The 27,228-nt window shown below is 44.6% G+C and overlaps 1 long non-coding RNA gene across 1 annotated transcript in view; it reads right to left on the bottom strand.

The window, feature by feature from the left end:
- Window positions 1–579: 579 nt before the first annotated feature.
- Window positions 580–27,228, bottom strand: part of LOC143008933 (uncharacterized) — a 38,905-nt gene continuing 12,256 nt past the window's right edge. Inside the window, exon 3 of the long non-coding RNA XR_012964637.1 lies at window positions 580–846. This is a non-coding gene — a long non-coding RNA (uncharacterized LOC143008933). The remainder of the gene's footprint in view (window positions 847–27,228) is intronic.

Below are 27,228 nucleotides of genomic sequence, written 5' to 3'. Positions count from 1 at the left end.
TCCTTTTACTTTGGCAGTAACACAGTCTGGCGTTGATGTTTGTTACAGTAACATTGCTATGGAAATGTTGGAAACAACAGTTATTATCATAACGGGAAATAGTCATGATGAGGGTATTTCCACTGTGTGTGTGTGTGTGTGTGTGTGTGTGTGTGTTACATGTGCACCCTCTGGTAGCTCTGCCTCATCCTTTTGCCTTTTTCCTTCTTGCCTGCATCTTCTTTCCTCTCCCCAGGGTGCTGACCTGCTAAGCATTTGCACCTGTGGTATCACCACTGGAGCCTTTAATAGGTGGAGAGAGAGAGAGAGAGAGAGAGAGAGAGAGAGAGAGAGAGAGAGAGAGAGAGAGAGAGAGAGAGAGAGAGAGAGAGAGAGAGAGAGAGAGAGAGAGAGAGAGAGAGAGAGAGAGAGAGAGAGAGAGAGAGAGAGAGAGAGAGAGAGAGAGAGAGAGACCCTTGAGTACATTTTTCATATGTTTTCATCTCCAATTCCTCCACTATCTACAGTCATGGGTCAAATACAATAAGAAGATGATTTATCATTTGAATTCAGCATTTAAAGTCACACCAGTAGCAACAGACTGATGTAAAGATGTGATTCTGGTTCTCCCTGTAACAGCTCCTTGCACTCACTGGATATAGAGTTTGCTGACACAGTTTTTCTCAGTTTTGCTGACGGAAGCTTCACAGCTGTCAGGATGCTGTCTCCTGCCGGTCATCCAGCACGACACTGCCTGAACCTCTGACAGACAGTTTGTGGGGCTGGCTATCACAGTGACTGCATTAAGGATCTGCTCCTCTACAGCCACTGTGACCTCGTCTGACCTCTGCTCCTCATACACGGCTCCTGTTGATGACAAGATAAATGTGGTTCGTGAGAAAATGTTCGAACTGTTAACACGTGTGCAGATGGGAATGCACATGTGTCACATGTCAAATGATGGATCAACACATGCACAGTTGATCCATCATTTGAATTCCTTTGTTGCAGATTTTTGCACTATTTGGATGTGAATCAGTCAAACTAAAACAAAGTCACTGCTCAGTATGAATGAGAAAATTGAAATCCATTCCACATTAGAAAACACAACCTTAGACTGCATGAAGAACAGAAACAATGCTGCTATTTGGATCACTCTTCACCACTAGTGGGGTAAATGTAATATTTGACCGGGGGAAGGCATGAACTCCATATTTGGGGTTCATGAGCCACATGTTAACTTTCTGCCAAACTTGTCATAACCATAATTACCTCCTGACACGATCCCTGTTGGCGGCCCCATCAGGCAGCGAGGGAGAACTGCTTCCCCTGACGAGCTGAATGACGTTGGTTATATATCCTAACCCAGCTGGAACTCTGACATTTCAATGTAAATGTCAAACGTGTTATTTGTAGTGTATGTTTTGCATCATATATTCGTGATACAGCTTTTCTCGCTACACTGGGGATCTGTGTGGCTTCATTGTTGCGTGCCAACATGTGTGTTGTGCGTGTCAACAATCCAGAAAGTTTATTTAACGTACTTGGTGATTTAAAATGGATCTGACGTGTTCCTGATAATGAGTATGACTTGCAGTTTGTTTTTTGCCAGACATTTCAGAGAGCAAGTTTCAAGACAGACTCCTGACAGACTCTGGGGTGAGTCAGCCTTGAGAAATCAAACCCATTAACCTCTTTTTAATCCTTCCCAACCCTCAATGATGACTAAATATGTTACAAAGAGGAAGGAAAGACAAACCCAAACCCTTATTTCTGCTCTGTTAACTCCCACCTTTCATTCACAATCTCTCCCTCCTTCTGTCTCTTTGTATTCTCCTCCTTATAGTTCAATGTGACTGTCGGAATGCATTCATAGCTTTGCACCCATGTAAACTACTGAGAACACGCAAAACAACACAAAAGCCAGGCATATACAGACATTCGGCAGCAGCAGCCAAGCAGGTGCACTGACTCCAGCCTTTTCCATTATTTTTCTATCTGAATAAACACTGAATTAAAAGAGCCCGAGCGTCTCTGCCGCTTTGGCACACACACACACACACACACACACACACACACACACACACACACACACACACACACAACCTGGCTCAAGCTCAGCTACACATCCTGGGAAAAATCATCAAAATCATCATGTATGGGGACACAATTTCCATGTAGAAATTCGGTGGAAGAGTATTTGATGTTTAAGACCGTATTTCCACCCGCACCCCTCCACCCCCATACACACATTCTCTCCGGGACAAGGAACTCATTGACGGAGGAAAATACAGCTAAGCCCACTTGATTGCTGGAGCGGTCCTTTCCTCCGACTCCCTTGGGTCACCTGCTGGTCCCCCCCCCACTCCCCCCTCCCTTCCGCCACCGCCGCCCCCTCGGCCCTCGCCAGCGCTCCTCCCTTCCTCCCTCCACTCTGAGATTTCTTTAGTTTCTCTTTCTTTATATTGTTTGCCAACAGCGGGCCAAGAATGCGTTAATCCGTTGACAATCCTGCAGATAAATTGAGGGTCTTTCCCTTTGATCAGAGCGGCAGCATCTGACACTTGAAATCTTTAAACCCAATCAGTGGCGATCAATTAGGGGAACAATGGCTTCAGAGTTGGGAGTTGAGGAGCGGCAAGTGCCCCTTCTTCTTTTTCTCTCTCTTTTTCATCATTTTCTTTTTTTCAGATGATGATGACCCCCCAGCCAGTAATCAGGCCAGCGCAGCGGGGATTAGATGGACATTAACTATGATTAATGGGAAAAATAACAAGGCAGCCAAACAAAGGCTCCACTTCCATTGGCATCTTGGGGGCACTTTGAAGAGGGCTTCGCTCTCCAGAGCTCCTTGGACACACTGCACACAAATGTACAAAAAAGTACACCCACAAACACATGTGTGCAAACATACACAGATACACACACACACACAAAACACACTTTTCCATCTGTGGGCTGCCTTTCACTCTGACTGAGGGCCTATAAATCAAGGTCTGAGGAAAAAGAAAGAGCCCTGGGCTTGTGTTTGAGATATAAAGGGTTAGTGTGTGCACATGTGTGCGTGCATGTGTATGTGTGTTTGTGAGAGATTTAAGGGGAACTGTAGGGCCATAAACCCCCTGGGCTGAAAGAAGAACAAAGGGCAGACATTCATTAATCTCTTTGTGCAGGCCTCTATTCTCTCTGCTCCGCTGGAGTACAGTCAACCACACATTCTGCTGCAATACTTCTCATATGTAACAACCTGCCACTTCAGTGTGTGTCTGTGTGTGTGCGCGCACGTGTGTTTGTCTTTCTATAAAGTCTGTGTATATGTACGTGTTTGATCTCAAACCAAACCCATATGGAAAAGTCAGTTCTTCAAATTGCATCTTTCCTTTACTGTTTATGTATTTCTTTCATTGATGTGGACACAAATAAATAAATGAATTGTCAGTGTGTGTGTGTGTGTGTGTGCATGTGTGTGTGCATGTGTGTGTGTGTGTGTGTCCTGTGTAATGCATACAGGGCTTTAGAGGGAGCTGGTGCTGCAGTCAGGGAGGCAGGATGTTCCCATGCTATGGAGTGTCAGGCAGCTGGCTGGATAACAGCCAAACCAAACCTGTGGTGGCTGGAAGCAGAGCAGCCCAGCACGGAGATCCAGTTACCATTTCCTCAATCACAGAGAAAGAGAGAAAGAAAGAGAGAGAGACAGACAGACAGAGAGTGGGAGAGAGAGACCTGACGAGCCGTCTGTCCCGTCTAGAAAGATGATAAAATGATAGATTTGGAAGAGCAGGCTTGGCTGAGGACGAACACACACCGTGCCAGAAAAAGATGAAGGTTTCATTTTAGATTTGCTGTGAGAGATAGCTGCCAATTCTTTCTCACTTCAGCTCGCTCTCCTTTTACTGCAAGCTCCCATAATGCCCATCAACCACCATCCCTGTGAAAAAACAGGGATAAGAAGGGGTAACAAAAAAGAAAAAAGGACGTAAATGTGCCCCATATGGAAGCCATTCTCCCATCCCTCCTCCAGGCGCTGCTGGGAATGTTTTGACGTTTTCTGGAGATGAACGCTGTGATGTCACACACTGGCACAGTACTGCTGTGTCAGGAAAGAGGAGGAGAGAGACGGGGCAGGGGGGGGGGAGGAGGGAAGGAGGGTTGGCGGTGGCGGTCATGAGTGTAAGGGGGGTGAAGGGGGTTTGGGGGTGGAGAAAAGCGAATTGCTGACGTGCCACTTTTTTCTCACCGCACTGTAAATTAGCGTGCCGGTTACTTGATGGAAAACATTCGGGGGGCAACACCGAGAGGCCTCCTGAGATCGGAGAAATGCGAGAGGGGCTGCGTGGTGCTGGGGTGGGTGTAGCTCGGGTTCTGTATCGTTTCAATTAAGAAAGGCCTCGAACAAAACATCTCTCGTCAGAATGGGTCCCAGCAGAGGAGCGAGAGCCTGAGAGAGAGCAGATGAGTGCTGGGCTCTGAAACGGCACAGAGGCTGCTTCTAATAAAGACTCCTGCTTTCTACACACACACACACATACATCCCCCTCCCTCCTATTGCCTGACTAATAAAACGAAGATGTAGCACGGAAAAATCAGAGGCAGAAGAAAACAAGTCAGAACACGGTTTCGCACTTGACTGGGGATAATTAGGTAAAAATAGAAGTGCACTTTCCGCTAGTTAATATTCCAGAGCTGCTGTCCTGTCCCTCTGTCTGGTGAAGATCAGCTACGCTACAGCCTCCAATCACACACTCCCTCTATTCATCCATATGCCTACATACATAGAGTCACTCCTAATATCAGCCAACTTGCTCAATAATGGTCCAACATCCATAGATAGAGATCAAATGTTACCAGATTTTCCGTAGAAAGCGGCAACTATAATTTATTCAGTAATGTTCAGAGGCCCGTTCTACTCCGTGCTGAGTTGCTGTCACATGTTGTAAATTTGGATCTTCTGTCATACACACCTAAATTTAAGCCGTTCCCAGAGGCCAGGCCAAACAAAGCCTCAGGAAAAGGCCTCTGCTCTGGTGCAGCGGGCCGGCGCAGAGCTGCTAGGACTGAAAAACAACAGGAAACACATGTGCCGGGCTCGATAGAGGGAGGCAGAGTGGAACCAGAAAGCAACCAGGAACCCAGGGATCCCAGAGCGGAGACCTGACCTGACCCGGCCTGTTCCTACTGACACATCCTTATCCGCAACATAAGGGCAGAGACCGGAGCGGAGCTATCAGTGCTGAGCTCAGCTGCAGGAGGCGAAGCGGGCCACAGTTAGAGAGCGAGAGGAAAGGGTGATGGATGAGCAGGCTGCAGATGGGGTTTGTCTGATCTATAGAAAGAACTTTCTGCGGCGTTGCTTACATAACAGATAAACAAAGCCTCCTCGGAATATCGTCAGAACATTACATCAATACATCCTGATATTTATGCAGAAACAGTCAAGATTAAGGAGCAACATATGTGACCCATATTCAGACACGCCTGTAGGAATGTGGTCGACATTATGACGGTCACTGCGATCTCATTTGTGTGGAGCAGGGTTACAGAATAGCGCATAAACTTCAATAGCTTCATAGTCGCTACCCTACTTGCTGTCATCTTCCCTTTCGTCGAAGTCTTTACTGTTCCCTTGTCATTTATCGATGAGTCAGACAGAGAGTTTAGTCTGAGTTTGGGAAAAGATAATCTCCTTTCCAAATGTATTCCAGCCGCTCATCTCCCCGGCCAATGTCAGTGTTTAGTTTAGTACATGAGCGGAATGAGCCAAGTGCTTAAGCGAGGAGGAAATGATATTGTTTTCTAAATCTGACAAACATGCACAAACAGAGCAGTGCATGTCCCTCATTTGTCTTCCTCGTGCTCCTGCCTCGTCTAATTTCTTTAGATTTAACATTTCTCGACGTGTTTAGAATTTCTCAGTTTTGCACGGTTTGATATATTTCCACCTCCTCCGTGATTTGCAGGCTGTGTTTGGCTTCGTCAAACTTATGACTCCTATTCCTCACACATTTTCCACTTCCTTTTTTCCTTTATTAATTTTCCCCCTTTGTTGAATCATGTCATTACATCACTTCGGCAAGCAGGTTATTTCCATGCCTGATCGTCAAAACTAAACATTATTTCTCTCTACACGGGGTTGTTTGCTCTTGAAATTCTTCCTGCATAAACCTTTTATCGTCATGTGCGTTGACAGAGTCGTGAGTCAGAACCTCGTGTACAAACTCATACCTCTGCCCCGAACCATGCAGACTTAAAGCCCTGCAGTCGTCATAACCAAACAGTAAAGTTTTATTTCTCTTTGAATATCTGCATTGTCTCATGTCAGAACACAGCGCTGATGAATACGACGTGAACGCGATGCCGCATCCAAAGTCAACACGGCGAGATGGAAGAGGGGAGGCTGCAGGTTTGCAGGTGCGATCTGGACGTGCCGGGGCGATCCGGCAGCAGACGAAAGAATGTGATCCAGTAACACATTTACACACAGATAAACTGACACAGGCAAAACCTGCACATGTACCCACAAGCTTTCCATAGCCCGCAGCTAATCCACATGGGAAAGTGTTGATTCATTGAGTGGTGTTTATTGAAAAAAATCAATCACGGTGTTGCATGTTTAAACCGCAGAGTGCAGGGAGTGACTCTTTAAGATAAAACGAGTTGGAATAACTTTCTTTCTCATTTGCTTTCTGTCTTCATTCAGCACGTAGCTCGTTGGCAATGCTGTTCCGATGGTAATGAAAATAAACACAGGCCTTGGGAATCGATGTCCATTCCAACAACCATTCATCTATGAAGCAACCTCATTCTTATATAAGAGTCCCTAGTTGGATTCGGTTCACATCTCCGTTTATTTAACTTGATTTCCCTAAATAGGTTCCTGATTGGGTTGCATAAGGGTTTTTCTGAGGCCTCAATGGAAGGGGGGGAAGGCTGGAAAGGAAAATGGGAATTGGGAGGAAGAACGTGTGAAAGAATAGTGAGGAGAGTGCAGCGTATATTTGTCCCAGTGGATCGAAACGTTTGCCAGTAAGTAATTAAAGCATCATTACGTTAGTCAGTCAAAGTGACCAGAGCAAGGTGGTGAAAAGAAGCTGTTTGAGAATTTTCAATATCGTAATCATCATCCTCATGTTACTGGGAACACTGTGTGATTGTTCACGTTCTTACACAAATAAGAAAGTCGAAGTCTTAAACTTTTCTGGCAAGTAGAGGTTGGCTGTGTTTGTTAAAAAATCAAACAGAATAGAGAAACAAGTACATCAGTTCATTCTTATCAAAAAGGAGCCGAGGCCCAGTTTTATTCTTATTCTGTGGTAATTCCGTTACAATCGAATTCCGGCAAAAAAAAACCTCTGAAACTTTGAAAGGAGATTAAAGGTGAAAAGGTCTGTGAGCAAAGAACGTTGAGCTCTATCAACTCTGAAATCTATCTAAAGTAAACAGTTGGATGCAGGAGTCGAATTGGACTCTTGAATCTCACAAAAGCATATCCAGGAATTTGGCTCTGACAGACTCGCAGTACAAGTAAAGTTAGGGATTGTTTTCGTAGAGCGAGGTAATAAAACATCGTCTGGTTTCACATGATTTATTTATTTTCTATCAGTGTTCCTGGTCTGGTAATTTGGTATCTGCACCTGAATTGAAATATCACCATAAACAAGCTTCTTATGGCAAACACACTGTCAGGAAATCACACGAAACCAGAGACTTTTCAGAGTCTTCCCATGACTCGCTGTATAGCAGAATATTTTTGCAGATATTTGGCCTCCGAACCTTTGCAGTTAGTACATCCAAAATAAACTTGGAGTTGCAGCCGAGCGAGAAAAAAAAGAGAAAAGGAACGATTCTGATGATTTATTCCACAAGATTTTTTGAAAGGTGGGAGAAATTTCTCACACTGCAGACACAACAACTGTTCAGTCGATAAAACGCTGTACGTGCATTTCCACACCGGGTGACCTCGTGACCCCAAAAGCAGTGTCGCCTAACAAAATCCCAGACCGGCTTGACCGCCCTCTTAACACACACAGACAGGTGTGTGTGTGGGGGGGGAGTGTGAGAATCCCTCCTCGTACGTCAGTGATGGTGAGAGATCGCTAACACCACAGGCTTAATGTGGAGTTCCCAAGGTCAAGCTTTTTCTCCCACATGTCTCGGCTGGTGAATACCCCTCTGTGCGGCCCAGCGGTTCCTCCATCGCTCTATCCGGATGCCAACGCGATTACCACAGTGATATTCCGGGTGGATTCCTCAGTGGCTGCTGTGACATTGGATGATTATTCATGATAGCTGACAGCCTGAGCGGCTGTTAATTGCATTATCAATGGACGGTACTGTTCTCCCACTCAAACAGGAGGAATTCTTCAAAACTTTGTTGTTGTGTTTTACTTTCACACGGGTCAGTTTTACTTTTACTTTGACTTTATATAATATGAACCAAACCATAGTGGACCACAGCCAATCTCATGAGTCTGAGGGGTGTTTGGATGTCATTCAGTCAAAATGTTTCTCCATTACTGCGGTTGTGGTCTTGAATTTATGCCCCATGAAGAAGGTGATGAATGTTAGATAGACGTGGCATCTGTGATTCCATTATCACTAAGTCAAGCCCTCAAATTTAATATCTCCTGACATCACATCCTGTGCGTTTAACTCCTAATACACTTACGTTAGAAGCTAAAGATGCAGGCGCTGCTGCTTCACGCACCATGAAGAGCAAATGTGGAAGTGCGATGTTCTCCAAATCCTTAATCCCGGTCGCATCTTGATGACATGTGTTGCTCTTGGTTTTACGTAAGCACCACTCAAAGCCTCAGGTGTGTAGACAATTGTAGTGCTGATCTACTGTGTGTGAGCGCCGCTAATCTCAGGGTACATTGTGTGCAGATGGGAGATGTTGGACAGCGAGAACTATGTGGCCTGAGATCCTCCTCTAAGCCCCGGTGATTGTGGGATACGATGAGGGTCTGCTGAGGCGTCTTAGAGGGGTGTGAGGAAACATGTTTTTAAAACCCTCATCTTCTCCCCTTCTCAACATCTGCAGCCACTCACAGTTTCCATGTTCTGGCTTGATGAGCCACACATGTTGGGTCTGACTGTGCACTTAAAGCACGCACACGTACACACACACACACAACGATTCAGAACGACGAGACTAGTGTGTGTCTGTGTGTCTGTGTTTGTGTACACTGGAGGCAGGGGAGAGATGTTCTTGGCTGAGGCACAATCAAGAATCAGACGTCTTGCTTTGCCAAGGACAAGTTTAACTCCATTCTGCTTATTTTTGGCAGCAGTGGCCCGAGTAAATCACAGCGCTGCTCTTTGGCCCATTGCGACGCTGCCATGGGTCGCAGTCCGGCTCCTATCCACTCACTCGCTCACTCCAAGCCATGTGGGGTGAAAGGTCATCCAACTTTACTTATCTCCTGGCCAGCACAGGTCCATCAAACACTGCATATTAAACACTAATAAAGCCAAAACCTCATTATAACCACATTATACTAATGCTGTAATCAGAAGAGGATCCATTCGTTAAGTTACATAAATATTGCTCATGAACGCAATTCATTTATGATGTAAATGTGCCATCCAAAGAAGGAAGTACTGAAAGACAAAATATCTCAAGCACAGTCACATTTTCCAAAAAGAGACAAATTTACTTTTTTGATATTGCGAAAGTAGTTTTGTATTAATTATGTACTAAGCAAGACTACGATTTTCTGGGCCAAGCGCTGGGGTGACGAGTAAATGCGGCGTTTCGCAAAAACGTGCGTCGACGCCGCACGATGACGTAAAACTGCTGCGTCAGGTAACAGTCGCGCACGTCCGTCAAAGTGAGGGAGAATCTTACACAAACACCGATTAACATATAGCTCTGCGAAATAGAAATTACTTTTCACGGCAGTACAACTGCTCTGCACGAACACCTCAAGCGAAAGCATCGCGGAGCGCGTTGTCAAGGCGGCAGCAAGACGGCAACGTAAGTCATGTTTACTTTGTGTCCCCGCCCATTAAGCGTTTGTAACTGTCCATGCCTAAAGCCATTTCTGCACCGCTGTTATGTCATTTAACGTATTTTCTGTTGACTTTTAACGGTCATGTATGAGTGAGCTGAATGCTGAACAACTGTATGTTCAGTATGTTGTATGAGAGAGAATTTGCAGTTTTTTTTGAGTTTGCACAGTTATTTATTCTGAAAGTGACTTGAATATCACATTGCCTCATGCATTTTTGTTGTTGAATGCAGATTGCACTCAATCACTTTGCCTGAATTGAATAAACTATATGTAGATTTTAGTAGAAAATAATCTGTAGATTAATCGACGAATCGAAAAAATAATCTGTAGATTATTTTAGATAGTTGTAAACATTTTTTATCATAGTTAGGTGCAGCCCTATCTGGGCCTCCTGTTTGTCTGTGCACTTTGTACTGTTTTTCATTCCCGTGTCCTTTTGTGTGATTATAACTTGTGCAATATGATCACTGAACTCACTTAATAGATCAAATATCCATCTATTCAGCTCCAAACTCAAGAACCCGTAGCAAAGATTAGGTACAGTTCTATGCCTTTGATTCTTATCGCTACACTGAGTGTCTGCTATGTTCAGTCTTGTAATATAGCTTCGTTTTTCTCTGGTGAATATGTTTATTGACTTGTCTGGAGGCCGGAGCTTGAACCTTGATGGAAACATTTCCAATTTGCTTGTTAGTTGTTGCAACATTTAGATATTTGCAGAAAGTTCATGTACGACTAAAGGGAGAGCGAGTGAAAGTTCAGTTGTTGATGCGATTCATGTTTATTGTGTTATGTAAGGCAGGCGAAAAAGAGTCTGCGTTGTCGTGTTCCTGGTCTCGGGGGGCCGGCACGCGGTCACAGCGGTGGTGCTGATGGGGATGGGTGGGTGCTTGGGTAACAGTGGTGGTGTTTCTCCAGTGATTATAGTATCATTACAGGAGGATTAGTCCAAGGATCATCGAGGAGGTAACACCAAAGACAGCTGTGGTGTACAGGGGTGGCCTGGTGGGCCTGGGAACCAAAGGCTTCAGCTGAAACACACACACATAACCCAACACGCAGTTGCACCATCTGAAGTGTGAGAAAAGTCCAAAACTGCTACCAGATCGGGGACAGTGTTATGTCTGGCAAGTGGAGGCCAGGCGGCAGAGGCCATTTTGTGCTGGAGTCAAGTGTCTGCAGTGTCATTGTTGGGGATTTGTGCAAAAACTGTAACTAAAGCAGCTCCCTGGGGACAACTGGCCACATCGCTTCGTCTGTGTGAATCGCTGTGTGGGATCTTGCACATGTGGTATGTCTGTGTAAGAACGTGGCATGAATGTGTGAAAGCATAGTGGAAACCAAGAGAGTAGAGAGTCGTTAAAGGCTCCGATTCAGCAGCACACTGTGTAAAACTAGAATGAAACTATACTGATCAGACTCTGGGAAATATTTCTAATCTTCTCATCAGATATAAATGTAATTGGAATGCTATTTATGCATATTTATGTTTGGCAAGATTTAGTTTTATGCTAATCAGTAATCTAATGTTTGTTTTCCAGGAAATTCAACAGATCCTTTTCTTTTTTTTTTCAATGGGAAGCAGAGACATTTTCATCTGCACTGCATTAAGACTTGAGCTTGCAACGTTTTCAAATCAAAAGTTGTTCTCTATCCAAAATAAATCTTCTGAAAACACGAGTGCATACATTTGCAAGGGGGGTCGCCCAAGAGAGAGCTATAATACAACGCAGACAATAATGATGATAATGCTCTTATAAACATGTTCGCACTTATAAAAACAACCCAGTTAAGATTTTAAGTGGCGACTTTTAAGTTAAGGATTCCTCGTTCTTGTATACTTCAACATAGAACATTGGAATCACACATAGACACACTCGCACACTCGATAGATCATAAGTCTGCCACGACCGAGTGCAAAAGCATGAATAACGGTCTCATGTTTAACGTCACTGTCAGTCTGTTGAACAGCCGAATCAGCCTCCATTCATGATCCCTAATCATAGACACACTGCTTAGCAACAGCAACAGAAACACAACAGTTTGGGAACAAATTAGCCGACATGATTCAGTGAAATTCTTGAAAGAGAACACGGAGCCCTGAATGGATGCAGCTTGAGTCATGAGTGCTGTCATGCTGCTTTAGTGATGTTACAATGAGCGATCGGGTGTAAAATTCACAGATACACACACATAAACGCATACAAAGAGTCTCATTAGCAAATGAAATAAACACATTTACGCATTTTTACATTCATCTATCTAACTCCATACACGCACACACACTCTTTTACAACTTCCTGTAGATGAAATCCCTTTATTAGTGGCCAGTAGCCCACTGGCTGTGTTTAAACCTGGCAACGCCTGCTAGAAAGCAGCAAATCCATCTATAAATGTGATGATTGTTGCCCTGTGTTTTCCCCTGTGCTGTGTAAAAAAACCCAAAAAACACCGCCAATGACCTCCCAACCTCCCAGCCTGGCACCCGCCTCAGCACCCCACTGCCTCCGCAAATGGCTCAAAGTTGCCTGCACTCAACTGTAATCTCAGCGACATTATTTGGAATTCAATAAAAATAACAGCCGCTGAATCTTTCTCCGAAATTACAGGGTTGAGTGCGGGGCAGCTGTGGGAGCGGGGAGCTGGAGGAGTTTGGGTTTGGGGGAAGGAGTGGGGGTTGTCTTGAGGAGAGGGTCGAACTCTACAAACACAGAGCGGGGACTGGGAGACTTACAGTCTGAACACTGATTTATGGCCGCACACCGAACGCTAATGGTCCAAACTTACACTGCTGTATGATTTGTGAGAGTTGAGGGGTCACTCCACAATTCTTTCGTCCTGCTGCTGATCCAAGAACCACGCAACAGAACCATTCATTGTCTCCATCCCCCAGTCGCCTGCTCATCTACTGAACTGGCCGCTTCTCGATCTCCATGTGGAGTCACGGGATGATTAACTGAGTGTGAAAACGTGTATTTCTCATTCGCAGCTACACGGTTATGTCATGAATAATGTTTCGGGGTTTTTTCATCTGCAATGATGAATGTTTGTACCGTTCAGGCTTCCATTTAAGATTAATCAAGTGAAATACCCTAATGACAAAAGCTTATAGTTGCAAAATAAAAATAGTTGCAGTGTGTTCAGATGTGCAACGAGGGAATTGGACTGAGTGGAGCAAAATAATGGTGTGTTTGGACAAACAGCAGAGTTTTACTGAATATCCCACTTTAACCAGTGATGTCATGCATCTCTGATAACAGGAGGTTCATTCCCGATTACCAACAGTGGCCAAGCAACTTCTTCTGTTGAAGTAAATGGAAAAACATTGCTGCAATTTCCTCCGTGATCAATCATGGTGGGTGCGGTCATCCCAGTCAATTCAAACGTCATTAATTTTAGTTTTGGGTTGACAGCATTGGTGTTAAAGTAAAAGTCTTAAGCAATCCCGTTAGATACCGATTAATGAAAACTTGTTAACATCAGCGCAACATGTCAGCGTCCCAAAAATATCAACACAGGCCCATAAACACACATCAGTCTGGCACGAGTTGAGTGAGAGCGTTAAAACATAGATCCCAAAAAAAAGGCAGAGATTCTGGACTGTAGCTTGCCAGGGGTCCAGTGGTGTGGGGGCTCCCAGTGGGCCAAGCCAGAGATTTGGAAGGAGAGGGGTTTCATGGCTGGGCGGAGGCCTTGGAAACGCCGCAGGAGAAGTAACAACAGCCCAACAGGGACATTCTTTTGCTCATAAGATAAGATGAGTGTAAAGTGTAACAATCCCTGTGCGGACGCCGAGCCATCACGGCGGCCAACGGTTAGGAAATCCAGACAGAAAGTACAGACGGGGGGGGAATGAATGGGAGAGGAGCCTGGAGAGCAAGAATGAATTGACTGAAATGAGTTGCAGCATGTAAAGCACGCTGAGAGAAGGATTAAAGATGTGTATGATGTAAAAATATATCTATATACTGTGCTGCTGAGCTGCAAAGCATTCAGTTCATGCAGGAGCAAAAGTGGAGAGTTAGGTGACGCCATCACTCCTCCCTCCCCATTTGACAAGAATCCAGCACTATGGACCAGCCAGCTGTTTCCTATTTTTCTTCTAACCCCCCTCCATCCTTTCCCTCCTTCAGCCTCTCCTCCATCAGCACTCCCTCCATCCAAACAACCAGCCCACCTCCCTTCCACATGGGAGCCGCAGAGACTCCCTAATGACCAGATCTCTCTCTCTCTCTCTCTCACACACACACACACACACACTCACACACACACACAGGAAGGGTGGAGGAACTGAAAACACGTATGATTGGCTTTGCCAGTCCTGGAGGTTGAAGGTGATTTGATTGGCCCGTGCCCTGCACACACAGTTCCACTCGGACAAAAATGTGGACCTCTTCCCATAGCATATATTCTGCGTGTGTGTGTGGATGTTCATTTTCAAATATGTACAGTATGAATGTTTGAGCAGTGTATCCATAGTCCACAACATTGTGCGTTAAGTTGAGTATGCCACAGCTGTCCTCCACCTATACACTCGTACATAGATGCGACGATACCGAAATTCAAACCTGTCCAAATAGGTCAACGGAAACAAACGTGTGTGTGTGTGTGTGTGTGTGCCTGGGTCTGCACATGGGCATACATACTATAGTACTCACACACATAATGCTTCCAGTGATGATTAGAGATATAACGTTGCATAGTTCAATATTTGACTTCACTCATGCATGCATGCTCCCTTACACACAAACATACAGACAAAAAGCACCTTTGTTCTGGTCCTATCTGGAGAGGGTGAAAGATAAACAAGCATTCTTTTGGGGCAGATAAAAGAAAGCTGGAGTGATTGTGAAGGAGGAGAGGGTAGGGGGGGAGGTGATGATAAGATCTGACCCTAATTATGCGGGTCCGCTTTTTTGGCTCGGGCAGGCTTAGGCCTCTTTCAGAGACACTAAAAACTACTCTCAGATATAATTCTTAATCAGGATATGGTAATCACAGACATTCCCTTGAAATCTAAAACCTCCATATCCTGATACCAAAAACCACATGGACACATTCAACTTTAGTCTGACTTTTAGGGAAAGAGCAAGGTTGAATATGGGGCCACATGAGTTACTTTTACAGTCTTCGAAGTAAGAGGCAAATCTGAATGAAGTTTAAAAAGATATTGTTATGTTATTGCAGACACAAGTCAAGTCAATCTGAATTCATGGCCAAAACTGAATCTGGACTATAACTGAATCTGGTTTCCTAAAATACAAAGCTTTCTCTGATTCTCACGTGCATGCAAACTGAAAGTAGTTGTCCGGGTTCATACCTTAACAGTTCGTTTGTGTCTTTAGTTTAAAGAACCTCATTTCTTGCAGGAAAAGTAAATGGACTGTACTTTTATAGTGCATTCATCACCCATTCATAGAGTGAAGGCAGGGGGCATACCATGCCAAGTGTCTTGCTCAACAATACTTCGGCAGGCTCTCTTTAAGGGGATCGCAATCGAACCAGGAACCGATCCAATCCCTAGACGACAGCTTTGACACCGCAAGCCTTGACGCCCCTGTAAATGGTGATATGGCTGAAATATCTCAGCAGTATGTTTAGTTTGAGAGTTGGCGGTGAGGGTTGTACTCATAACAGCTGAGAGTCGTCAGCAGCAAGGCAGAGAGAGAGAAAGACAGCGAGGGAGAGCGAGAGAGAGAGAGAGATGTCTCTGCATTTTCCTGTGTTCCAAAAGTTCAATGGGTTAAAAGAGGAGAGAATAATAAGCAGGAAATCTGGAAGAATCTCCCGCTACATTCTGTGTCTTTCCATCTTGTTTTCCTTCCCATCCATCTCTCCTTTTTTCTCTCTCCTCCTCTCTCTCCACAGGGATTTAAGATGGATCAGTGTGCCCTGCTGCAGCCAATCACAGCCACTCTGAAGCCTTTTGTGCCAAGAGCGAGTGTGTTTTTTGAGTTATGTGTACTCAGCAGACCGCAAAATCTAAACACACATGCATGCAAGAACACACACACACACACAAGTGCACGCATTGACACACAAAAATGAGTAATATATACACACACAGCGGGCAAACTCATCATTCTCTTGGTGTGTGTGTGTGTATCATGTTTTCAGTATTCAATCTGTGAAGATCGACTTCTCGGGATAGTTCGTGTCGATCTCTAGACTTGTAGACTTGGTTATTCTACCAAACTAAACATATAAAACCTTTTTCTGACAATTAGCTGTGCGGTTTCACTTAAAAGCCAAATTCCTCAATCTGTGAGAGTTTGAAGGAAAAATAACCAATAAATTTAGAAATGTCAAAATACTCTGGCCTTAAGTGAGAGTTGCTCATTGACACATGCTGCTGCTCCTTTCACATGAGGAACCAACAAAACTAAACCTGGGATTCGTTCTTGGTGACAACCAATAGTTTGACAAAGTAGGATCTAAAGCTGCGGTATTTTTCTAGTCCCGTAGTTCCCCTTCTCTTTACACGCTCTGCTGCTTTTCATTCTCTCAGATGGTGATTGCTGTCTATTTTTCAAGAGCCCTGCGATAGTTCCCTGCTGGATGGGGGGGCTGTGATACTTAACAGATGTGTATGCTTGTGCGGTTGTGTGTGTGTGTGTGTATGTGTATGTGTATGTGAATGTGAGCACACCGACGCAGTTTCTAGTTATCTGTTTGTAGATTTATAATCAGGTCGCAGATGAACCATTGTTGCACAGTGCATCTCACGACGATAACTACAAGCCTGCGTGCAAAGTGAGTAATGTGCATGCGTTTGTTCGTGCATACATGCGTGGATATGCGGCTTTCAATTCCAAACCAGAATTCCCTTGCTGTCGTTCCAAAGCAGGACCAAACAAGCCTGCATTTATTAACCAAACCAATCCTTTGGAAATCCAGCGTAATCCTCCATAACTCCCCTATAACCCCTTTGCAAACACTCCAAAAAGTTTACCTCATGCTTTGCCTCATCAAGAAACTGCATTTCCAACCACCATAGACAAAAGGAGAACGCCCACCACTCAATAATGAGAGACAGGCTGATTGAATTGTGAGCAGACCCCGAGCCAGCCAGCGCTCGTCATTTGGGTCACAATGTGCAATAAAATTAGTACTTGTTTGCACTTCCATCAGAGGTTTTGTTATTCTGTCCCCAAGTTAAGATATAAACTTTTTTAAATACCACCACAATAATAATAACACGTCATAATATATAATAATGTCCCAAAGTTCTTCCAGGCTTTAAATGAACCATTATAGCTCATTAATATTAGTAGTAAGTTTGCTGCAGATAAGTCAAACTAACTTCAATTGTTATTCTTTAAGCTAGTCAAAGGATTTATATATTAACTTCACTTAGATTGTGGAGACGACAATAAATGTAAACGAAAGATGCAGTGTTACCAGAAGGGACCAATACATCTTCAGGTCAGCCATTGTTGGTGTGTCTATGTGTGTGTGTTTCTGTTTCAGGTGGCGCAATCACTTTTAACACACTCACACAGTGACAAAGGAGGCTTTCTGTAAATAAACCCGTTTTAAGGGCTCAGTGTTTGTTTGCATGACCTCACACAGTGACAGGTGCATTCACACTGATTTTGGTGCTAACACACAAAGACGCCTTGGAGCACTGTCTCCTACTGATGCCACCTGAGCAGGTCTGGAGGAAACACTCCCGGTTGAAGTCATATGTTTAAATTACAGTCTCAAGGAGGGCTTGTTAATGTGGGACGGGAGAGAAACCAGCGCACCCGATTTGTATCAACGGAAGACAGTTACCGGTTTAAGTCATATGCATTACTATCTTTATTTGGAAAGACCACGGGGAGTTTCTGACACATGCTGGCGCCCCTGCAGAGGATGACAATGAGAAACAGACAGAGAGGAGGTGGAGGTAAAGAGCGAGGGAGGAGAAATAGTAAGTGTGTGCGTGAAGGAGTTTGATTTCTGACACGTCGTTACGGTTGCAATATAAAACCACGCGCAACTGATAAAGATATCTTACAGTTTGCTAAATCGAGCGGCAGCGCAGCCACTTAAAGAGATAAAGTGGGTCATACTTGGACATTAGAAAAAGAAAAACATTAAGTGCAGGAGCGACGCTAAATCCAGCAAAATGGAGATCAACTACTCTATAACTCATTTTATTGGCTCAGTGGTCAGTTTGGCAGGAATAGCATGGAAGAACCCAGATATCCCAGTGTTCCAATGATTTTCCAACTGGTACATTTGCTTCAAGGGGGACACATACGTATATGTCCCAGTGTCCCAGGCCTAACTTCCTGCTGTCCAAGCAGAATGAATAGAGTGTGAAAAGAGCATCTGGAAAAATGAGAGGGGAGGTGATCCAAGTGAGGCAGGGAAAGAACAGAAGGGGAAAGACACCAGGAAAGAGGGGGAGTGGTAAGGAGAGATGGTATCATTTTATTTATGTTTGAATTTATTTATCTTTTCTTTAACATGTTTTTCCAAGCGAGCCCTCCCTTGCAAAAAAGTGTCTTAAGTTATTAGCCGGCCATGAAATGTGGCTGAAAACGGAGGAAGGGGAAAACGGTCAAGGGAGGAGAGAGGGGTGATTATATAAATGGGAACAGACAGAAAGAGTAACAGTGAGAAGCAGACTCGGGTCAAAGAATCTGGAACATTTATTTGAACCTGTTGGAGTACCAGCAGGTTGGGTGGGGGTTGACGCCATTAAAACAATTCAAATAGTGTCATGTCAAGTTGCCAACCGCAGGAAAAATACAAATAACCGACTTTCAAATGCTTTCAGATGATTGTCTAATAGTTCTGGCACTCAGTGTATTGTTCTATGTGGCATATCCCACCCATCTGGCACTGAAGCAGGGCCAACACAAATCATATAAATTATCATCAAATGCTCTTTGGCTCAGTTCTTTTCTGGCCCCTAGTGGAAAGAGAGAGAAGGGAGGGGAAGGGAAGGGAAAGGAAAAATGGAACAGCTATCGTCTCATCTGTGAATCTCTGGCTCCCCCAGTGGGGCGGCCGAGGCGTCTCCCAGGTATTCCGGATCCATTAGTCATGTTCTTATCTGACATCCATTAAAACATAATGGAGAGCAGATGCCCTGGAGATGGACAGCTAACCCCAACACACACACACACCCACACACACAGACACGCACAGAGTCAGACATACGCAGACCTACGCAGCATCCATAGAAGTACGTATAATTACATAATACCCCCCCTTACTGAGGAAGACAGCAGCCATGCTAGGCCAGATCCCTGGGTGATACGTACACACACACACACTCTCACAGGGATATACAAAGTGATCTAAATGCACGCAAAGCTACTCGCACAAATATACAACGTGACAACCTGCGTGATCGCAAGCCCTAAAAGACAGATGCACACACATACACACGCTCTCACACAAACACTCAATCAGTCACACATGCAGATGCAATGATGTAGGGATGAGGAAATGGAATAACAATTATCTTTAACGCCTTGCTAGAGCTACGCCTAAACTGCTGAGGACACAGGATCATCGACCAAGAATAGACCGTCCAGGAGAGGGGAAGGGGAGAGGGATGGAGGAAAGAAAGAGGGAGAGAGAGAGAGAGGGAGAGGGGGGAAAAGTGCAATGTCATTGGGACCAACCACACCAGCATTGTGCCTTTTGCATTCGCCAAGGAAAATGAGCCATCACCAACAACAGGGGAATGGGAAGAGGAAGGAGAAAGAGAGAAACAGACAGGGAGGGATGGAAAGAGAGGAGAATGGGCAGAGATACAAGAGGACAATGGTGAAGAGAGAGAGAGAGGGAGAGAGAGAATATGAAATCGATAGGTTGTACTCAGCGAGGAGGTTAAGGCCAGTGCGATGATGTAATTCCACGATGCTGCGTGCTGATTGGAGGTGAAGGGCCGACACAGTGGAGACGGGGTGAAGTGGCCATCCGTTTACGTGGAAACCAACATTGTTATGAGTACAGTTTGTCCACTGATGTCATCGTGCTGCTTCTCATGGCCGGGCCTTCAGCCACACCGTCAGCCTATTGCTAACACATACACACACACACACATACGCACTGACTGACACACAAGCACAAGAGTCCCGTCGTTAAACAAGCTGCTACAAGCTTTACAATTCACAGCCACACACAGACACATAAAGAAATGACATCTTGTTATATATCTTATTAATATAACACCTTTGTGTCAGTCATGAGGCGACATGGACCGATTACAACATGTCTGCTCTGTGAATCAGCGCAGCATATGGAGCAGCAGAGGGTGCGCCGCTGAAATGTCTCCAGATCGCTGCCCTGATCCTTCTAAAAGGAGACGTTTGGAGTCGGAGCAGCGGTTAGTGAACCGGCTTTCTCGCTCTGGGCTCGGCTCGCGTTGACTGATTCTATCTCCTGCTGGGTTTGGCTAATGCCGACTGATGCTGTCATCAATTGGCAAAGTGCGTCTCCACATGCACAGCCACACAAACAACACACACATGCACAATGTACTTGCTGATGGGAAGCATGCACGCTGTTAACGCAACGTTTAGCAATTATTACTTTAAAAAAGTCCATTTTCCCATGGTGTGATGAGGAAATAGCAGTAAAAGTGCTGAATTATTTGTTTGTATTTCAGTCGGTCACGCACAAATGGTCAAACATTTCAAATATAAAGCATGTTTCTTTTAGATTTTTAGATTTTTTTGAATAGAATGTCATATTTCATGCCATTTTTGTTTTTAATTCCCCCATATAGCTTCATTGCAGGTTAAAGCATAAAGGGAATCTCACTGCAGAACAACAGAATATACTGCAGGCACTGAGCTCTGCTGTAGGTGATGACACACAAGACTAGACCTGTTCCCATTGTGGGTTTTTTAATACAGGACCGGATTTGCACTGGTTTAATTAGGCTGGTTGATCTTCAGTCTCAAAGCAGGATTATTCTGGCAAAGGCAAACACCACTGGCTCTCAAGTCGCCTCATGACAGACGAAGTAAGCCAAGATCTTATGATAATTACACCTATGGATTGTGTGATTTGAAGTTTCCTGTTGTTTTGATAAGTGCCTGATGTTGTCATAGACGTCTTAAGCAGGTACCCAGGAATAATAAGTAGTATTGCAGTATACATTACACAGATTAGTATAGTGTAGAATTGAACCCAGCAGTTTTTGTTAGAGCTCACTCTTATTTACAGCAGTAGCCTCAGGCGGAGGATCAATCACCTCACACACACTCACACGTGGTGGCTGAAACCGCAATCAAACAAAATAATATATCTGAGGATTTGATCTAGCAACTTTTAGATTAAGTGGTTGTCCCGGTGTTGAGGGATGCCAGCTTGTAGGTGGAGGTCACAGGTTCATTCCTGACAACAGCCAGGCTTGAGCAAGGCACTTTAATGCATTTTAACTACCCCAGGTCAACTAGCTCATTTAGCAGGATCCACTCTCAACGAGTCCAATCAATTCCTTAGAAAGGAAACCCGGCCCAGGTTGAGTCAGGAGCAAATTACTAAGTTTGTCATGGTACAAGGGTACCATAACACAGGTCTTGGGGTCTTTGTGTCAATATGACATACAGTAGGCTTTCTGAGTGGATCTAGAATATCTATCAGCTCTGCTCATCTGCTGCCTTTTTTAATCACTGCAAGAGAAAATTTGTTTTTTTTAGTTGAGACATTGAGCAGAGGAAAATGGAAGCATTCTTTGCTAACGTGAGGTTTCTCCAGTTGTGTCTAATCAGGTTGCCAACATTTTTCAATCAGCTCCACAGGTCCCTTTTGGGTTGTGAAAATTAATCACGCATGTCAGTTCGGGGAGGGTTCGGTCTGTTTCAGATTGGTTCCGAGCGAGAAAGCACCACGAGGTGAAAGTACATGAGAAAAGGCGGAATCATTTTCATAAAGAGATGCATGCCAAGGGAAAACAGCTCAAAGTCACTTTATAATTACAGGTTTAAAGCCCTTCATGTAATTTAATAAATGACTGTGAGTTTGCCAGCTTTATCCGTGCAACCTCAACCAAATTCCTTTTTACTTTGTTCAATTTGACAACTACGTCTTTAAGGAATATGCAGTCCAGAGCCTTATTGTGTGAGTAAGTCCTATGGGAAACCCGGAAGATGATTCCTCTCATAAATTGTCAGCTTTCCAGGGGACTGAATGTTCTCTGGACAGCGGTGATTGACTGCTACTCCAAGGGTCATTATTTTCTGGGTGAGTGGCTACATCTTAGTGGAGACAGCAAGTAACTCATGCCTCCAAGAGCCGGGCTATAAATTCACGGGAGTGTGTATGTGTGTATGTCTGCGTGTCTGTGTGTTGCCTCAAGGCTCACTTGGTGTTGTTGTGGAGCTCACCTCGCTTGGCCATCAATCAGCTCTCACTTTATAACTGAGGGGTTTCACACACACGCACACACACATGCACGCGCACGCACACACACGCACAAAAAGTTGACGCTACAAAGAACCTGATTCCTCTGACCTTTCAAAACTAGTCCCTCATTCTGAAGTTGAACATCTGTACCCTGCAGCCACTCAGGATGTGCTTGCATGTGTATGAGTGTGTGTGTGTGTGTGTGTGGCTTTACCTTCTATAGAACTCACAGGTGGAGGATTAGGCGCCAATGTCCTAAACTCAAAAACATCATTCACATAGAAGTAAGCATTATATGATTTAATAACATTGTGAGATTTGTAAGGCACCATTGAAAGTTTTCAAACAAATGCAAATGTAAGGTACAAGTTTCCATTTTTCCATTATTCCATATTTCTGGTGACATAATCTGAAAATAACCAAAAGCAGCTAAATTGAGTCACAGCGTCACTGCTGATTACAGTTTTAAAGCTTATCCAGCTATTTCATAACATTATATTAATGGTTAAGTTGGCTTTGGTTGTTGGTTGTAAAGCTAGGATAAGAACAACCGAGGCAGGTTAGTAACTGACCTGATTAATATGCAAATAGAAATCAAATTGAACCTGTAATTCGTCCTGAGGCAGATATCAGCAAAGTAAGCACTTTTGCAATATTGAACTGTATATGTTGTTTTGCGCCTGTGGCGTAGGAGTTACGAGCATTTAGTGCATAACTGCCAAATGACATGCACTCCTCATAACTGACTTTACTGGTTACCAACCGATGTTCTGGGACATGCAGGGGCCTGCGGCTGGCGCAATGATGGTGACTCACGTACCCATAATAACATGCTACGCCGTGTGTTACCCAAATCAATCAAACCTCAACAACAACAATCAGTCTTCTTTGACCTCATAAAACAGAGATTGGAGGTAAACCAGGTCTGAGTTTGTTGTGACTTGTTTGTTGTACAGGCAGCTTACACAAAGGTCAACGATTGAGATGTAAATGACAGAACTTTGACAATATGTCAACAACTGAGTCATCAAATAATCCTGAAGAATAAAGGCAACAATTAACCTTTCATCTCTCAACTGTTTTATGAATTATTTTGAATCACCATTTTACAGTAGTCAATCGTCCATATTGTATTTTCTATTTATGACTATGCTGACACCCGAGGCGATGCCACCTCATTCTGCGGTGTTGGATCCCAGCCCCCTGCCCGCCTCTCAGCGATGCTATCACATCATTATTTGTCCAAATAGCAGGAACCTCTCACAGTAAATCACCATGACGTAGGCTGAAAACAAGGATGATGAGAAGTGGAAAAAACAACATCTCTCCCGCGAATGCGATAAGGCGGCGGCACACTCGGGATCGAGGAAAAGCATTGTGGCAATAAGCGGCATTCTTGTTGTTATTGTTATGATACCGTGTGACAAACGTAAGATCTTGACAAAGCGGCTGGGCTCCATGTGCTCCAGCTGCTTTGGTTTCCTCCCTTGCCCTTCTCCCCAGCAAGACGTCTTTCATGCCATTGTGGACGTGACACAGTGGAAACACAATGCACTGTAGTGTGAACCCAAACTACACTCACTTCCCCTGGCACCACTGCTGCATTGTGGGAGACGGCGTGAGGAGATACTGGTTAAGGGGGCAGCATCATCTGAGACCTTTGCACTCAGAGACACATAATTATACCTTAGCTGTCTGGTTGCTTTATCACTATTTGGTAACTTCTCTATACCAACTCACAAAGTTACTAATTCATTGGTAGCCAATTTGGAACAGCAATGCAAGTTGAAAATTAGACAAGGTTGGCTACATGTGATGTCCTTCAGCAGAATAGCTTTTTCAAATCATTTTACAAGCTTATGCATGCGCACACACACACACACACACATACAATTACATACTTCTCCACTCCTTCTCCTCATCCTATCCTCCTCTTCTCCTCCCTTAGAGATCAGATTACAGGCCCATCTGATAATGGTAAACACTGTGGTTAGATACTGGGTCGAGGTTGTGTGATTGCATGTGTGTGTGTGTGTTGAGGGGTTAATCTTGTGGGAGGTGTGCGTGTACACCACCCCCAACCGTGGATCACCTTTTTTTCAAGGAGCCAGTGTGCTTAAAGTACAGCGGCGTACACACACGCTCGTACTCCTGCTTGTTTTTCAGAAGTGATTATAGGTTGTTTTGTTTTCCTCTTCTCCTAAATTCAATTTGCAACCATACACTCTAGTCTGCGCTATGTGTTTAACTTCATCATCCGTTAGGTCATGCTCTGTTCAGCCATGACATCCAGACCGTTCTGCCCCCGCGATGGAGGCAGCCAATTACAGTAATCCTATTGATTCGCAATACACATAACCCCACCATTACAAGTTATCGCCAGGATCTACCACAAACAGCGAGGCAACCACCGATTGTATATATTCGCGCAGTGAATCATCTCTGCACGGAGAGATTGATATTCATTAAAGATGACAACTCCCATCCAAATCAGGCCTCTTGCTCAAGCCGGGTGCCTCCTAGAGCAAACTCCCCAAAGGCTGTATAAACGTTGTTGTGGTTATGTACGACTGTCTAGTATACAGACGGACTGGATTTATGTTTACATACTAGGCTTGTTTAACTTGAGCAGTCTGAGTCGTGTGTAAAAGGGCTGGATTTGACTGATGTTTATCACAAACACTCGAGCTTTAAAGAGTCAAGAGAAAAATGTCAATCATAGCTGGTGACTTGAGAGTATTGTTGCGGAAGTTAAATGCTAAATACTCACCACAGCAATACTAAGGTCAGGCTTCTAATAGGCAAAGAGGTAACAATGCTGTATGGGAGCAGTGTGTTGTGTGTGTCAGTAGGTGAACGGCCACATACCAGCGTGACAGGCATGTTTTCATAAAACCCAAAACGAGTCCTGTGATCACCTGTTTGAGAGCGGTGGGACTCATCTGCAGCTACAAGAGCGTTGAGAGATGGACAGATTGCTAGATGGGGGGGCGGGATTCCTCAACCTCATTCATACACACACACACACACACACACACACACACAAGATCACATCATCACACAATACACACGTACAATTAGGTAGACAAATCCCTTCTTCTTTGCTCCTCATATTCATACACACATCCAGTTTCTCTGCCCTTCCACAGGCAAAACAGTCCATGAGTACAAACTGCCAAAATGAGTGTAAATTGCAGTGACTTGACTGTAGAAACCCCAAGGATGAAACAGCCTAGGCAACAACAACAACAACAACAACAACAACAACAGGTAGCGAGATACAAACAAATCATTCATTCAGTTTCATTCTGGTTGAAACACCGGGTTGCATATAAGTGCATCATGACATCACAGATTTTTAATCATCTACTTTCTAGCCTTCACCCCCTTGAATGCTATGTCCTATTTGGCAAACGCCCAGCTATTAATCAGGCCGGGCTTTTTTGAAATGGTGGCGCCTCGGACGAGATGGCTGCATCTGCCAATCGGGAAGCTATGCAGAAAAACACGTTCGCGCAAAAAATAGGTACACAATGTACTTTTTCGTTCTGGTCAAACACACACATGGAATTAAGAGGCAGGCAGGCAGGCAGGCATCCCCATGTAGGCATTTCTGTGGGCAGCTGAGTCCCTTTAGTGGTCAAGGCAGACGTAGACACAGTGAGAATCGGAGCGGAATGGAAATCTAAGGCCCTCATTAGCGCAGATGATTCAGCTCCTTTTCACAAGCCGCGGGTGTGTTTGCGTGTGCGTATGTGTGTGTGTGTCGGCGAGTGGGTGTGAAGGCATCATTCACAAAAGTATTGCTTACAATGCAAAGGTTGTGGCCCTCCTCTTTTTGCAAACACGTACTATAGTTTGTTTTTGTTCCATCTTGACACGTACTGATAGTATTAGCATTAGTACTATCATCATCATGTCATCACTCAGACGCATCTGAGCTGTTTCACACACTGGTTAACAATTATTTGCGGCTATAAAAGGCCTAGAGGTCAAATGTCGTTGAGACGGACTCACAGGTGTTTGCGTGTAATCACAGAGGTGTGTTTTACTGGCAGCAGGGGGTCAAAGGTCATCACAGAAAGTGCAACACAACACCAACAGCGGGTTCAATCAACGGATAATCAGTATATAAACATTGATAGTAGCGTGATAAAATTGGCATAAATCAAAGGATGATGAACCTCTGATGTTCTTGTCTGTCCGGTCACGTTTACAGATACGTATCCAGCCTTGACATATTGGTCTAACCCCTTTAATTAGTGCGTCCTGAGGATTGATATAACATAGGCCTCTAGTAACCTGAGGCCAACCCCACACACATGCCCTGCCTGTCTGCCTGCCTGCCTGCCTGCCTGCCTGCCTATCTGTCTTTTTGTCTGCCTGCATGCCTGTCTGCCTGCTAGAGCACCTGAATCACTGTGGGTATGGAACACCCGCCCGTGCTCTTGTTCCCCTCCACCCAAATCCATTAAAAGTCAGCTCCTGGAGGAAACACCCACTTCCTCCACATTCCTTAAGGATTTTCCATACAGAGAATAGTAAACAAACCTGCGAACAAAGAGCGATGCGGGGGGGGGGGGGGCGCAGACATGTTAATGTTATTTCCTTTGCATAGTAAATCAAGCTGAAGGCGGTGGGGGGGGGGGGCTTTCTTTTGTGAGCAGTTGAAGGTGTTTATCGTCGGTAGTGGCGGCGGCAGTCGTAGGAGGAAGAACAAAGGCCCAGTCAAAGGCCTGCATCGCCCTCCTCATCCTCTCCCTCACCTTCCCAGCTGCCCACATACACTCACTCGCACAAACTCATGCACTGCCTGGCACCGCTTGGGAGGAGACAGGAGGTGGTGGTGTGGGAGGAAGGCCTCCTTATCAGCTTT

Source organism: Genypterus blacodes, unplaced genomic scaffold, assembly GCF_046128005.1.
Source record: "Genypterus blacodes isolate CSIRO-AG114 ecotype Tasmania unplaced genomic scaffold, CSIRO-AGI_Gbla_v1 ptg000108l_1, whole genome shotgun sequence".
Lineage (NCBI taxonomy): Eukaryota > Metazoa > Chordata > Actinopteri > Ophidiiformes > Ophidiidae > Genypterus > Genypterus blacodes.
The sequence above is the reverse complement of the archived record's forward strand: the minus strand, read 5'-3'. Positions and strand labels throughout refer to the sequence as shown.